The sequence below is a fragment of the Anopheles arabiensis genome, chromosome X (assembly GCF_016920715.1).
Source record: "Anopheles arabiensis isolate DONGOLA chromosome X, AaraD3, whole genome shotgun sequence".
NCBI classification, from domain to species: domain Eukaryota; kingdom Metazoa; phylum Arthropoda; class Insecta; order Diptera; family Culicidae; genus Anopheles; species Anopheles arabiensis.
This window is the reverse complement of record NC_053519.1, coordinates 24,776,094-24,791,086: the sequence shown is the minus strand read 5'-3', so window position 1 is coordinate 24,791,086 and position 14,993 is coordinate 24,776,094. Positions and strand designations below refer to the sequence as shown.

Genomic DNA, 14,993 nt, shown 5'->3' with positions numbered 1-14,993 from the left:
TGTGGGACACATCCCCACAACCCCTCACCACTACACACCGATGTAGATCATATTGAGTTCCCCGACGTCACCACGCAACGGTTTGTCGGATGGAAGTGCGACAACCCTGTCCAGGCGAATCGTCAGCGGATGGAGATGATGGTCAACCCACAACCATATGTACATCTACCGCTAACCAACAAGAAAGACGAGATCCTGTCGAGACGAGGAATTGGCTCCCTGACTACAAAGACTCTTCGATACAAGGGGAGACCTCACCGACGGAGAGCTTTGCTGCGGCCTGCGATTGGGCTAGCGAGCAACGCAGGCAGCCAGTGAAATAATCGCTCACTCTTTTATTTGCGTAATTCACGGGAATTAATTACGAGGGGAAGGATGTTACGTTCGCGATTATTAATTCCGTAACGAATGTGTCAAACTGTAATTTCGCGAGGTGCGCGATCACCATAAACTAGAAACCGGGAACACTACGTGTAAAAGCGGAATAAATATGCGTCACAAACACTAACACACGGCACTCACGCGTACGTACACTTATGTACTATTTATCCTCGGAAAGGATAAACTAACACCCTGAAATTGTATGGGCTTCCGGGGGTATAAAAGGGACCGAACATTGAATAAAGAAACCATTCGGATTTTGCAACTCTAAGAAACCTATTTTAATTTTGCATATTCGGATCAGAAAGAAATCTCTCTTCCCTCTTCACCCCCTTCTGCGGCATAGGCTCCTCAAATTACTTGAGAGAGAAACTAGGGGGAAGGTTAATTATTGGTGTTGAACGGTTGAGAAGATCGCTGTTACCCGAGCGGGTTTGATTTACAAGGCCGCATCCTTTGCGTGGCCCACAGATCCGTTCGCCGTAGTAATACTTCCTGTCAAAAGATTATAGGGTTGTGTGGCTGAAATCCAATTTACACTAAAGTTAACGCTTTGTGTTGCATCCGTAATATTCTCAGGCAGAATATACCGTGTGAGAACGTGGCTAATCGGAGGCAAAAAGCACCCCTCCGGACATTCAAATATACACAATAATTTTTCTTAACACTAGAACCACCGGATTTTTCAATCTTACTAGAACCGTCATATGAGACAATTTTGTCCCATTCGTTATGTATACATATTTAGACATGTTTATTTTGGCTTAAGGGTTTCTTGTGGTTAAATAAATAATAAATATCATAATTAGGTACCAAAAAACTTCATTAGCTACTTAATCAATATAAAAAATCGAATCGACTCATATCAACCCCATACCAAGGACATCGAGGCCAGTTTACTTTACATTAATATAACATAACAGGGCTTCTAGTGCTTAAACGCTTACCCTGCTATCAAAGAGAATGTAAAAGTGTGTGACTTTCAGGCGAGGAGCATGTAGAAGCAGAGGGAGACGGTTGGAAATACGTGGGATTGCTCGGAGGCGAGAGCGTGTTTTGTTTTCTACACAGTTTCTGCACTCACACAATTACAAAAGTGAGGATGTGTGCGTTCACTTTCAGCCAGCGCGCTCAGTTTGGTTTTCTCGCAGCGGTTTGCTGGGTCGGTGTCTCGCTCGCACTAGTGCAGCGAATGGTCCACGTGCGCTCCCTTTCTTGCTAACACGCAAAATCCTCAGTACAGTTCAAACCTTCGCAGTGTGAAGCCGCGCGCGTGTTAGCCTAAGTCCCGGACGCCCGATGTAATTTGAAGTGAAGTGCTGAAGTGTTATTTATTTCAATTCACATTATTACGGCTTCGGCCGTAATTTCAAGTGATGAAGAGTTGTGCGCATTGAAATAAAGCTGCGTTAATCTGTCTTCATTCATCATGTATATTGCACCAAGGCGCTCTATTGCACACTTATCCGGTCGTTGATGGAATATGCAAATATCGTATGGTGGCCAACTGCAGCGCGTCCGTTAGCTCGATTGGAATCAATCCAGCGCAAAATTTCACGATTTGCACTTCGCTCATGGAACCAAAGGCTCGATTACCGGACTAGGTGTTTACTACTCGGGCTACCCACCCTAAGTGAGCGTATACGAAAAGCCAGGTTGTCGTTCATCACGGGACTTCTCGACGGCCGTATTGACTCTCCGTCACTACTGGCTGCCATCAACCTGTACGTTCCGGCCAGGCCACTCCGGACTCGGGCAATGTTGGCCCTCGACAACCGTAGAACGCAATTTGGCTCCTCTGACCCGTTCCTACTCATATGCCGTTCTTTCAACGCAGTCAGCGACGCTTTTGAGCCGAGGATTTCGCCAACTGAGTTTAATGATCGTGTTTCTGTGTTAAACTTGGTTCCATAGTGCACATTTTTTTGTTCTATGTTATTGTAATCCATTGTAAAGAACTCATTGTAAAACATTGCTAAAATGGTTCGAGAGGGCATTACTGTCCATCGATATACAAATAAACATAAACATAAACATAAACTTATGTGATTTGCGCTGCTTTATATCAATGCATTTTAAATTTACAGCATTCACCATAAACAACGGGATACACGCAGTAAGACGGGGTATCTGCTGATCAGCTGTTTGTATCGCGAGAGCGCCCCGTGTAATTTGAAGGCAAGGGAGAGAGCGCTGCGCCGGTTTACTCTCATTTCTAAAAAAAAAACCACTGCCATTCGACTATGGCGGACAATACGAATTCGACCGAACCCCTTCCCCCTGTTTCTACATGCCCCTCGCCTGTAAATTTCACTCTCTTTGCCTGTCGGGTATAATTATTTTCACAGTAAATCTAGCCTTATAGCAAAATTGTTAAAAACAATCTAGTGATAAGGAGGGTGTTGAGACGTTATCAACAGGATTTATTCTTTCACCCGAATGTACAATAAATGTGAGATACACAAGCGTTTTTTAAGTAACGTTGGGTGGGCCGGTCTGGTGGTACAGTCGTCAACTCGTACGACTTAACAACATGCCCGTCATGGGTTCAAGCCCCGAATAGACCATACCCCAATACGTAGGACTCACTATCCTGCTATGGTAACAATAAGTCACTGAAAGCCAAGCTCACTAGTGGGCACAGGCAGACCTTGACCGATAGCGGTTGTTGTGCCAAAGAAGAAGAAGAAGAATAAGAAGAAGAAGAAGAAGTTTATTTTAGCTAAAACGTCGGATATCGGTGAAAGAATGGCTAAAGATCGTAACCTTTGCCACGTTCCAGAATATTCGTGCAATCGGGACTGCTCGGCCCGATCCTTATCAGCAGATAGCCACATGACTCCTCTTCGATAGTGTGTGCTCTATTGGGATTGAAGGAAAACTCCATTGTACCATCGAATTGGCGGTTAATATTTATTTTTTATTTTAACAGAGTGTTTTCATGATAACAAAACAAGTCTTTTGTTCGAAGTTGTTAGGGTCTACGCAAACGTATGTGGCTAAAAAAGGGGACAAAGCATGTTTCGAAAGCAAAAGGAATACCTAGACTAATTATTTCCAGCATCTATAAGGCCGAGAGGCCACGGAGCTTTCTCAAGCTGAATACATTAAATACATTTTCCAAAGTGATTATCGAAAAACAAATAGCACAATTGCTTATATTTCAGTTAGCCGATGCTGCATCGCCAATTTTCTCAAATATTCTCAAAGATTCTCAAAACTGATTTTGTTCCGATTCGACAAACGTTGAGAACGTAGGTTTCTCAAAAGCACTCATGAGTGCTTGAGAAAATGAGCGTTGAGAAACCCCATGGGTACAGGCAGACCTGCAGCCTATGAGGCCGCGGGGCCATGAGGTTTCTAAACGCTCAAGCACTCAAAACTCGTTCTCAGATGCAAAATCTGTTTGAGAATCTTTGAGAAAGTTGACGATGCAGCGATCGGCTAACTGAAATATAAGCAATTGTGCTATTTATTTTTCAAATATCACTTTAGAAAATGTATTCCATGTTTATAATTTAAGAAATATGCGATCAAAAACATATTTCCTATTAAAAGGTCCAAATAAAACTTGAGTGGCTATATCAGTTTCTCAGAGTGAGAAAAATTGACGACGACCATGAGCTCGCGTCTGAGAACAAGTTTTGAGTGCTTGAGAAACTTAAATGAGTGTTTGAGAATGTTTTCTCAGCTTGAGAAAGCCCCATGGCCCCGCGGCCTAAGAAAATCTTTAAGTACATTTTGACATACTAGTGTATGTGGATGTGAAGCATTTCTAGTTTTACGAAACCCATCGATTTGATGGATTTTAAACTTTGACGTGAATTACTAAAAATACCTTTTGTTTAATCTTGATTTATGCTTTTTGTAAATTTATTGTTACATACTATTCGTTTGTACCCAAATAACCAAATCGTCCTTAACCCACTGTAAAACCACTTCAAACCCACGTGGGTGGGTGGTGGTCGATTCAGTCGTTAACCCACCAAATTTTAGAACAATCGGAGCTGCCAGTTCCGATCCGATGTATTTATCTTGCCCACCCTTAACCCACCTTTTCCAAAAATGCTTTGAGGAAAAGTTTGGTCAAGGGTGGGCTAAGGTCAATATGCTGAACAGGATTTTAACTCATCGATTGATAACATTCATTCACTTACATCACGGCACTTCAACTTCAGCAATATTATTAGTCTATAAACTATGCACTGACCAGCGAAATGGAAGAGTTCATTCGCAAGTAAACAAACACACATATTGCTTCCTTTTCACAATTAAATAACATTTTAACACAAGTGAAACATGTTGAGCAAATAAATTGCCCGTGCCGATAATCACTTTGGAAAATGTATTCAATGTATTCAGCTTGAGAAAGCTCCGTGGCCTCTCGGCCTTATGAGTGCTGGAAATAATTAGTCTAGGTATTTTTATAACTTTCATAGATTATCGATTCGACAAACGCTGAGAACGTATACATAATATATATAAATATATATATATATATATATATATATATATATATATATATATATATATATATATATATATATATATATATATATATATATATATATATATATATATATATATATATATATATATATATATATATATATATATATATATATATATATATATATATATATATATATATATATATATATATATATATATATATATATATATATATATATATATATATATATATATATATATATATATTTATACACACACACATATACAAACACGCAAACAAACACAAGTAACGTGGTAAAACAAGTGCACGGTGCGATGACAAATTAGGGTCTTATCTGATACTGCACATGTTTCTATATGCAAATAATTAGATTATTGTAATAAAGAGATAACTTCTATTATTCTTTCATACAAATCTCATGCATAGGAGCGCCGTTTACCGAGTACCTTTTTATCCGTTTCTTCGGTTATACGTGCTGTTGAAAAAGGACTGTTCAAAACAAATGCATTATTGAACGCTGAGGAGGGTATTTGAAAAACCTTATGTAAGAGTATATTTTCATAATAAAATCGCTCTAATTCAGGGATCGGCAAAGTCCGGACCGCGGTCCAAATGCGACCCGCCGCAACATTCAATCCGGCCCGCGAAAGGTTTTGACTGATTTTCAAAGATGGAAAGAAACTATTCGTATACAAATTAGTGAATATCTTTTAGAATAACATACCATCGTACTCTTTCAACTTCAATTAAAGTACTATGGAATGATGGATCGTTTGGTATGTTCAAACTCGTGATCAATATCGTCGTAATGTTTACATGGAAACAAATGACTTTTTTTCGGCTGGCTGTAGAACAAAAACTAGGAGAGATAATTTCTTTACATGTACATCATTTGGAAGGTAATTATTTAAGCTTCCTTGGACAAATAAATCTAACACTTCAGGAGTTGCTTTTCATCAGTTATTCGGAATTTTCGCCACGATGGACGAAGACTTGCATGTAGGCATCCTAAGTTTTCGCGACAAAATTGTTAGTTTAGTTTAGTTTAGTTTAGTTTATTAATCGATGGACTATGAAGCCCTCTCGAGTCAAAATTTGTTTACATTACACATTAGATAACGAACAGAACATTTATATATTGTTATTGTTGAACGCATTCCGAACACTTAAAAGCGAAGTCAGTTCCGTTATCGTCATTCCAGGCTCGTAAATATCGTCAGCTGAATTTAAAAGACGGCACATGCAAAGAAGGGGGTTGCGAGAGCCAAACGTTGTTCGGGTTTCAGCGACTGCCAGCATTGGTCGGCGACGAAGTATTCTGGCAGGAACATAGAGGTGAATCCTTGAAAGTAGCTCGGGGCAGTCGATGGTTCCGTTTAAGATTCCCGTGATAAATGCCAGTCTGGCGTGCTCAACACGTTTGGCGAGAGGCGGGATCCAAAGCAGCAAACACCTAGTTCTGTAGTCGAGACGACGCGGCCAATCACGAAGGGTGAAGCGCGTTGCCTTCCGTTGGATGGACTCTAGCCGCGCAAGTGCCCGAGTAGATGCTAGTATATTCCAGCAGTGGTCTGATAAGTGCGCAGTACAGTGTCTTGAAACACATAGGATCACGAAGCTCGCGCGTCATGTTTATGACCAAGCCAAGTAGACGATTGGCACTAGCGACTACTTGGTCTATCTGTTCTTCGAAGGAGAGTTTAGCATCTAGGAGGACTCCTAGATCCTTTACACAGTTCAGTCTTTCGAGGTTCTGACCATCAAGCGTATAATTAAACAGCGCTGGAGCTCTTGAACGGCTGAATGAGATTATGGCGCATTTATCGATACAGACGCTTAGTGCGTTACGCTTGCACCAGGAGACAAATTCAGTCAAAGTGGCTTGAAGTTGAAGATGGTCCTCGGACTCACGGATTTCACGATAGATTTTAGCATCATCTGCGTAAAGTAGGCAACTATTATCCAGGAGTGCCGTGCACAAGTCGTTTATGTAGAGCAGAAACAACAGAGGCCCCAGGTTGCTGCCCTGGGGTACGCCGGAAGAGGCACCGATAGATCTAGATTGGTGGGATCCCATTCTAACTGCATATGAACGACCACATGAATATGATTTCATCCACTTTACCAGGGGTGGTGATAATCCAAGTCTATCAAGTTTTGCCAGAAGAATGTTATGGGACACACTGTCAAAAGCCGCCTTAATGTCCGTGTAAATGGCATCAACCTGCATACCATCATCAATGGACTTATAACAGCCGCTAATGAATTGCATCAGATTTGTCGTAGTTGATCTCTTAGGCATGAATCCATGTTGGTTGGTGCTGATGTATTTGCCGGCAGATGCTATTAATGGTTCATAGATGAGGAGCTCGAACACTTTGGCGCAGGCAGCTAAAGAGGTAATACCTCGATAGTTCACTGCTTCGTTTTTGCTGCCCTTTTTGTGGATGGGTGTTAGCCATGAGACCTTCCACAGTGATGGAAAGATTCCTGTGCGCAGAGATTCGTTAAAAATCTTAGTTAAAACAGGAGCTACCGATACGGCACAACGCTTGAGAATTGTCGCTGGGATACCATCTAGCCCCTCGGAGCATGACGACTTGAGACGCTCGATTTTTTGGGTAATTAGGGTCTCGGCGACGATAGGTAGCGTGACATGAATTGCATCTGCCGGAGTGTTCACGAGTGCGGAAGCAACAGCCTCCGGATTTGTGATGTTAGAGATGAAGCTATCCTCAAAACGCGTGGCGAACAGTTCACAAATATCTAATGGCGAGTGTGCACAATTATCCTTATACCGAATAGTCCCGGGGAGGCCAGTTGACTTGCGCATGTTGTCGGCAAAGCTCCAAAAGCGGCGAGGGTACTTTCGCAAGCTTCGTTCAGTGTGGCGTATATATCGACGATAGCAGACTCTATTATAACGTCGATAAAGTGCATGAACACCATTGTAGTAAAGCCGACACGGTGTGGATCGACTAGCGCGCAAATAGTCATAAGCGGCTCGCTTTGCTTTTTTTAGGGCATGTAATGTGCGGTCACCCCACGGTGGTCCGCGATGGGGCTTTTTAATAGGAGTACATTCACGCAATGCGGCCCGCATAAACTCTGAGAAATCGTTCGTGGCATGGTCAATGGATGTATAGTTGGATGTATGAGCATTCAAAGGATTGGTTGAAGGAGCAGATCAGTCTCTTGAGTTTAGTAAGGTCAGCACGTGCGTAATTGAGCTTTATTTCCGTAACAGTGGTAGCGTGATTCATAGACGATGCTGTGATTTCCAAATCAAATTCGAGCGGTGGGTGATAGCAGTCTATTGGCAGCAGCGGGTGCTCGCTGACGCGTATGAGCGAAGAAGTTGTTGCACTTGACCAATTTCCGTATGCAAGTTCTAAAATGCTAACTCTGGTTAATTTTTAACGACTGTTAATTTTAATCCAATTCTTTCGCGATACCAGCTACTGTTTGCCATGGCGAAACCAGTGGACTCGATTTCAGCTTCCTGATATGTGTGTTTATGTTTCCCAAGTACTAGCTAGCATCGCGAAAGAAATGGTTTAAAATTAACAGTCGTTAAAAATTAACCAAAGTCGTTAAAAATTGCTAGAATTTGGCATCGCGAACGCATTGAGTTCATTTGTTAATTTTAACGACTATGCCGCCGTTAAACAAACGACTGTCAAGAGCGTATGCGATACAAATTAACAGTCGTTTAATTATACTGCTCGAATTTTTTCCACGTGTTTGCCTATATGCGATATCGAGCAGTCGTTAACTGTTTTGACGGTCGTTTATTTTAACAGGAATGAACAACAAATTAATTCGGTTAAACCTTAATTAATTAACTTTAAACGACTGTTAAAATGTGTTCATTTATTCGAGATGCCGGCTACTATTTGACTGTTTGGCGGGTTGCATCGATCTCTTGGCCCAGATAACTCAATAATGTAGCCACTTGTACCTCTGTCAGTTGGTTACACAGAAATCAGTTGGTTTCCCTTTAAATTTTTTTGGAGATATTTTCGATCGTATTTGAAAGCAAAAACAAATATTTTAAAAAACCTTGTTGTTTTAAGGAGAACAACGATTCCACACTGTTGCTGTTTACGAGTACAACGATTTTCAAAGTCCTTTTCGATAAGGAATCAGTTATCAATTTATCTGACATGGCATGACTTGTCCATAAAGCATTTTTATAATTACTGAATCTATGTTTGCTTCGATAATTTTTCAGCCTTTCAGACAATTGTATCATCCCCGGAATATCTTCAATATTTTTTGCGGCGTGGGAAGATGGGGTCTTCAAGAAGCTATATCGATCGGTTTTTGTAATTTTTTGACTGATCAATTTGTTGGCCATCTATTGCTGATTCACAAATTATTAAAGGATACAATTCGTTTTTAAAGAAGGTATCTTTAATTTTGAACTATGCTTGGATGATATAATTACAGATAAACAACAATAACACCTAAATGTTTCTAAAAGATTAAAATGTAATAATTTAAGCGCAATAATAAAAAACGGCATTCTCCTGGCCCGCGGCACTTGATCATTTAGTAAAGTAGGCCCATTGCCTCAATAGTTTGCCGACCGCTGCTCTAATTCATAGCACATTTCAAATATTCTCTCTCTCTGTCTAGGTTTAGATTTTTTGTTACTAATTTAAAAATACAAATTTAAAAATACTCAGAAATTTGTGATAAAAAATATTCTTAGACTTATCCGTGTTATTTGAGTATAGGTCGGAGTATACCATCTCTGCTTTGTCACTTGGGATATGTGTGACAACATCGTACATCGCAAGGTTTTCCGCTGAACATAGTAGTAGGAGTAGAATATCCTGCTCGACAATGATTTAAGTTTTAACTTTTATATATTTTTAATTTAAAGAATCTGTTTTCTTCACTGTGATTCGTCAACATGATTACTAACAGTCTTTTTGTGGAATTGCGAGAAATAATCGATTTAAAGTCTTTAGCGGGGTGATCAAATCATAATTGCCTAAACTATAATCGAAAAACCTAACCCTTACAATCTGCTTTGTCCTTTGTCCTTTGCAAAAAATATTAAAGATACAATTGTCTGAAAGGCTAAAAAATTATCGAAGCAAACATAGCATATATAGCATACAGCAAACATATATAAATATATATATATATATATATATATATATATATATATATATATATATATATATATATATATATATATATATATATATATATACATATATATATATATATATATATATATATATATATATATATATATATATATATATATATATATATATATATATACTTAGATATTTATTAGATATATACTGCAAACCAAAAATCTCTTCTTACTATTTACTAGATTTCGTCGACAGTTTTGTAGTAGCATCTGTGTGTTTGACAGTAGGTCGAAGCAACCGGCGGTCGGAGTGAGTGTAATCAAACGGATTCAGCACTTCTTTAAAATCATTTTTTTATTACATAATTTTGTTGGAAATGGGGTAAATATGAGTGATGAGAGTGTTCATAAACTTATGTTAAACTTAATTACACACGTAGACAGTGGCTTAAATTCTTTGTGAGGTTAAATTTGCGCGTTTCCGATAGCTTGAGCTGTCGGCAGAAAATCTCTCGAATGCACTTTCCTGTTCGAGCAATACGGTACCGATTTTTACTTCGTCTACTCGAATCTGCCGATGAGTTACTCGAAGCGGAACGTCGCTAGCAAAACGATACGAAAATGGACATAATGAACGTGCGAGTGAATCTTCTCGAATGCCGAACGCAATATAATAGGCCTGATAATCAGTGATTAAACACATGTTTTTTTGTTGTTGTTTGTAGGAAATAATATTTCAGTTGTAATTAAAATTTGCTGTAAACATTCTTCTATGTTACATCCTCTACGCTACTACCCAAGTGATTCAAAACGCTCCGAAGTAGTAAGAAAAATAACATATGAAGTAGCCTTCTACTTCCCGTTCTACTTTGGTTGCTTAAAATCAGAAAAATGTAGAACATGTGGCTTCCAGGAAAGAGCAAAAATTGAGTTCTCGAGTGTACACACACACACACACACGCGACGACTCACGCTTACCGTTCTCTGTTCTACGCCCCTTCCTCCCTCACTCGCCCCACAGATCTATTTTAAAAAAATCACTTTCATTCGACGGCGATCGATGTGACGATGTGTGTCATCGTGTGTGTGTTGTCGATTTGGCCCGAAAAAACTTTTTCTTTCACACCATATCTCTGACTTGGAGTGTCGGCGTTCCGATTGAATCATTGCGACTTTGATCAGTGTCCGCAGTTAAAACGACCTTTTGTATTGTGTTGTACGTAGCGTGCGCGCCAAAATTGTAAGAGTGCGCGGAAAGTGAATGTGGACTTTTGGGAGTGGGGGAATGAGATACAGAGATAAATTTCGCTACATTAACACATACATTCCCACTGCACGGGTTGAACTGCGAATACTCAATTGTGAGAGAATATACTCGAGCGCTCGCGCATGAGTGCAAGCAAGCGCATGATAGAGGATAGAGGGAGAAAAACGATTATTTTGCTCCAAGCTTTCTACTTTTGTTCCGTTGGGTATTTTTTCTCTGCAGCAATATTATATCTAGCCCAGTGGTTTTTCTATTACAGGCTGGTAAAAATGTTGCAACGGCATTTTAATGCATCCACCTAAAGGACGGCACCTATTTGACTTTGAGGATTCCTGGACAGTTCCTTGGACTAGTGGTCTCCAACCTGTGGTCTACATGTGGTCCGTAGCGTTAACAGACGTAGTTCGCAAGAGGATTTGTTAATGAAAAAGAAAAGCTTATTTTTATGCATATCGTGCATTTTTGTCCCCCCCATTAAAATGAAATTTTCAACTGACATGCCTAGAATAAAATTAAAATATATTTTTGAGCAAGAACTTTGAACTAAGTCAAAAATATGTATACCCTCAATGAATGTTTGCCCCGGCAAACGTATTTTCAAAGCCAAGTGGTCCGCAATCCTAAAAAAGTTGGGAAGCACTGCCTAATACCACTTTTCGGAAAAAAAAACTTCACACGGCGTAGATGACATTTTTTAGCTATGCTCAAGTAAAATACTTGGCTGATGAACAGTGGACAGCTGCCGGGAAGAAAGTCCTAAATTTAATTATTGTATAAATTTATTAAGAGGAGATAAATGAAATCTACTGTATCAATCTAAAAAAACACGAGATCTCAGTCCCCAAGCTATTAAAATGGAGACTCCAAATGTCTCAGGGTTTGAAAAATCTCATCATAAAATTTTTGAAAAATTGTCTTGTTTTGAAAATGTTTTAATCTTTTCTAAACCAACATTTTTAGTTTATAAAATACTGGTTAAATATGTCAATTACTCAAGAAGTTAAAGTGTATAGTGTGTGTACCTTTGACATCATGCCAAATTTAAACACCGCAAAACGTGGAATCACGTTATAACCACGTCAAAGCTTTACATCTATGCAAAAGATCTGTAAAAAAATAGAAATTTATCATCGATTGTGATGATTATCGATGACGTGATGATTGATCATCGATGTTAGAAAATGTTCCTAGGAAGCCAAATATATCATGAAAGCATTTTTGAATTATAGTCAGGGTACGTAGCATATTAAGTGATCTTCTATTTGGCGTAACGTCCTACGCGGATTTTCTTGCCGGCCTATATATGCTTTCGAGACTTAATTCATTACCACGTAGCCGTATCGTCAATCCTTGCTACGGGGGGACGGTTCATTCAGAGCTTGAACCCATGATGGGAATGTTATTGAGTCGTTCGAGATGACGACTGTACCACGGGACCGCCCCTTTTATATTAAGTATAACCGCGAATATTCGTTGCACAGCCAAAGAAGAACATGTATGGGAAAACGTTTACTGCCGCGCAACCCGCATCCGGGTGACTGGTTTAATCCCTTTGCTTCTTTGAATTTGATAATCAATTAATCTCTTCAGAACGAATGAACGATGAATGCAAGAACGAGAAACGCATGAGCTAGGTCACTTATCACAATGCAAACATAAGACTGATAACAATCACACGAGGAAATTTCGCTCTCTCCGCTCTCTTGCCATGCGCTGCGTGCTTATTTGAAACACTGCGATTAAAGATAGCAGTCAACATGTTGAACTGTATCAGTTTAAGGAAATTTTAGAACAAGTATTGTATAATATATATATATATATATATATATATATATATATATATATATATATATATATATATATATATATATATATATATATATATATATATATATATATATATATATATATATATACTATATTATAATATAATATATAATATAGTATAAGCTGATAGACTGGCGAAAGCGGGATCGAACTCGATCGAAATACTCAGTCGGCCTATATATCTGCAAGAAGTGCTTATGGTACCAAGGCATTACTGTATAGAAAAGTGGCAACAATACTGGAGTGAAGATGATCTTGGTCGCCATTGTCATTCCATATTACCGAATGTTAGTATACACCCATGGTTTAGAGGCTTGAAGGTTGGACGTTCTTTTATCAGGGCTATGTCAAGACTGATTTCAAATCACTATGGGTTAAACGCTCATCTCCAGCGCATAGGCTTGTCAAAGACAAAAGAGTGTCCGTGTGGTATAGGACACCATGACATTGACCACTTACTGTGGTCGTGTCAAACGTACGAAAGCTGTAGGTATCAACTCCTTGCATCAGTGAAAACTATAAAAAAGACACCACTCATCCCAGTTCGAGACCTATTAGCTATTTTTGATATAGATTATCTTAAAATTATCCACACGTTTATGCAAAATAATAATATTTCCATATAATCATTACATTTCACACACTTACACACAATCAATACAGCTTACAATAGACAGGGTTTTTTTTTAAGTTTAACAACATACACTTCCTCGAAAGGGGTTAATACGGCCAGGCCGTAATAAAAAAAAATAAACAAACAAACAAATATTGTATAATTGACTGTCTTGTGGCTTTTGTGTCGATTATTTTTTGGTTTCGTCGGGAAATAAAGCTACCGATCCAATCAAACCTTGCCATTGATCAAGTAGGCAATATTAGACGATAAAAACCGAATTTTTCTAACAAAAAAAACACCATAAAAATTTGTCTTCTTTTCTTACCGGAGCTAAAAGCAAAAAAATTAAAATAAAATCAAACCCATCGTCCATCGATAGAAGCTTCGAAAGTAATACTTGTTATAAGTTTTCATCCACAATCTGCTCGATTGATAATCGAAAATCCTGATACTAATGATTCGTGAGTGATAAACCGCCTACACTTTGATCTTAGCCTTTAGGCCGAGAAGCGAGTGATAAATCGCCTTGTAAGTGCCAACTGTTTGTGTATGCATGTGTGTGACATTCTCCTGCAGGATGCTCATGGCGTTCAATTCGTTTTACATTCATTTGCTTTGATATTTGGCGACCGTACCTGTTACCATTGTTTTTCCCATACCTGTACGACTAGCAATCGAAACGGCTTAGAATGTGGAATTGTGAGTGACCAACTGTGTTGATAGCGTCAAGATTTTTTACTATGGCGAATGGACTATGGTGTCTAGTTCATTTTTTTACTATTCAGAAGGAACGGTGGTGTATGTTTATTTTACAATATTTTTTTATAAAGAATGAAAGCAAATTTTGCTACTATATTTAGTAAAAATTTGGTGTTTACAGTTTTTACAAGTATACAGTCGTGTAGCCACAAATTATAGCGATGCCAAACGTTATTTCACGGCGAATCCTGAAGAAAGCAACAGCAATATCACATCACGTAATACGGTGATGTGTAATTTCTAAAATTCTCTTAAACTATCGTAGTTTGAGGAATGTTGAAGGTACCAGTTTAGAAAATTTTCTCGATAATCCAAAAGTGGGGCTCTTCACGATTCTAGTCAGCTTTTTATATAGAGTGCGACAGTTGGAGGCTGAAATCATGTAAACACTTCATACAAATCCACACACAAAACTAGGCTTCGATTTTAAGCCTAGATTATTTCAGCCTCAATGCTAGAATTAGATTTGAGTACCTGTTCGAAAAAAAGGCAAAACAAGGTGATGCTTCCATTTATCCCAAGGTATATTAAAGAGATCAGGTGGTGGAATCTA

At 38.8% G+C, this 14,993-nt stretch overlaps 1 protein-coding gene across 5 annotated transcripts in view; it reads right to left on the bottom strand.

The window, feature by feature from the left end:
- The window catches only part of LOC120906456 (homeobox protein B-H1-like), a 111,439-nt gene that overhangs the window by 89,592 nt on the left and 6,854 nt on the right, over nucleotides 1-14,993 (bottom strand). The gene's annotated exons all lie outside the window — the stretch shown is intronic.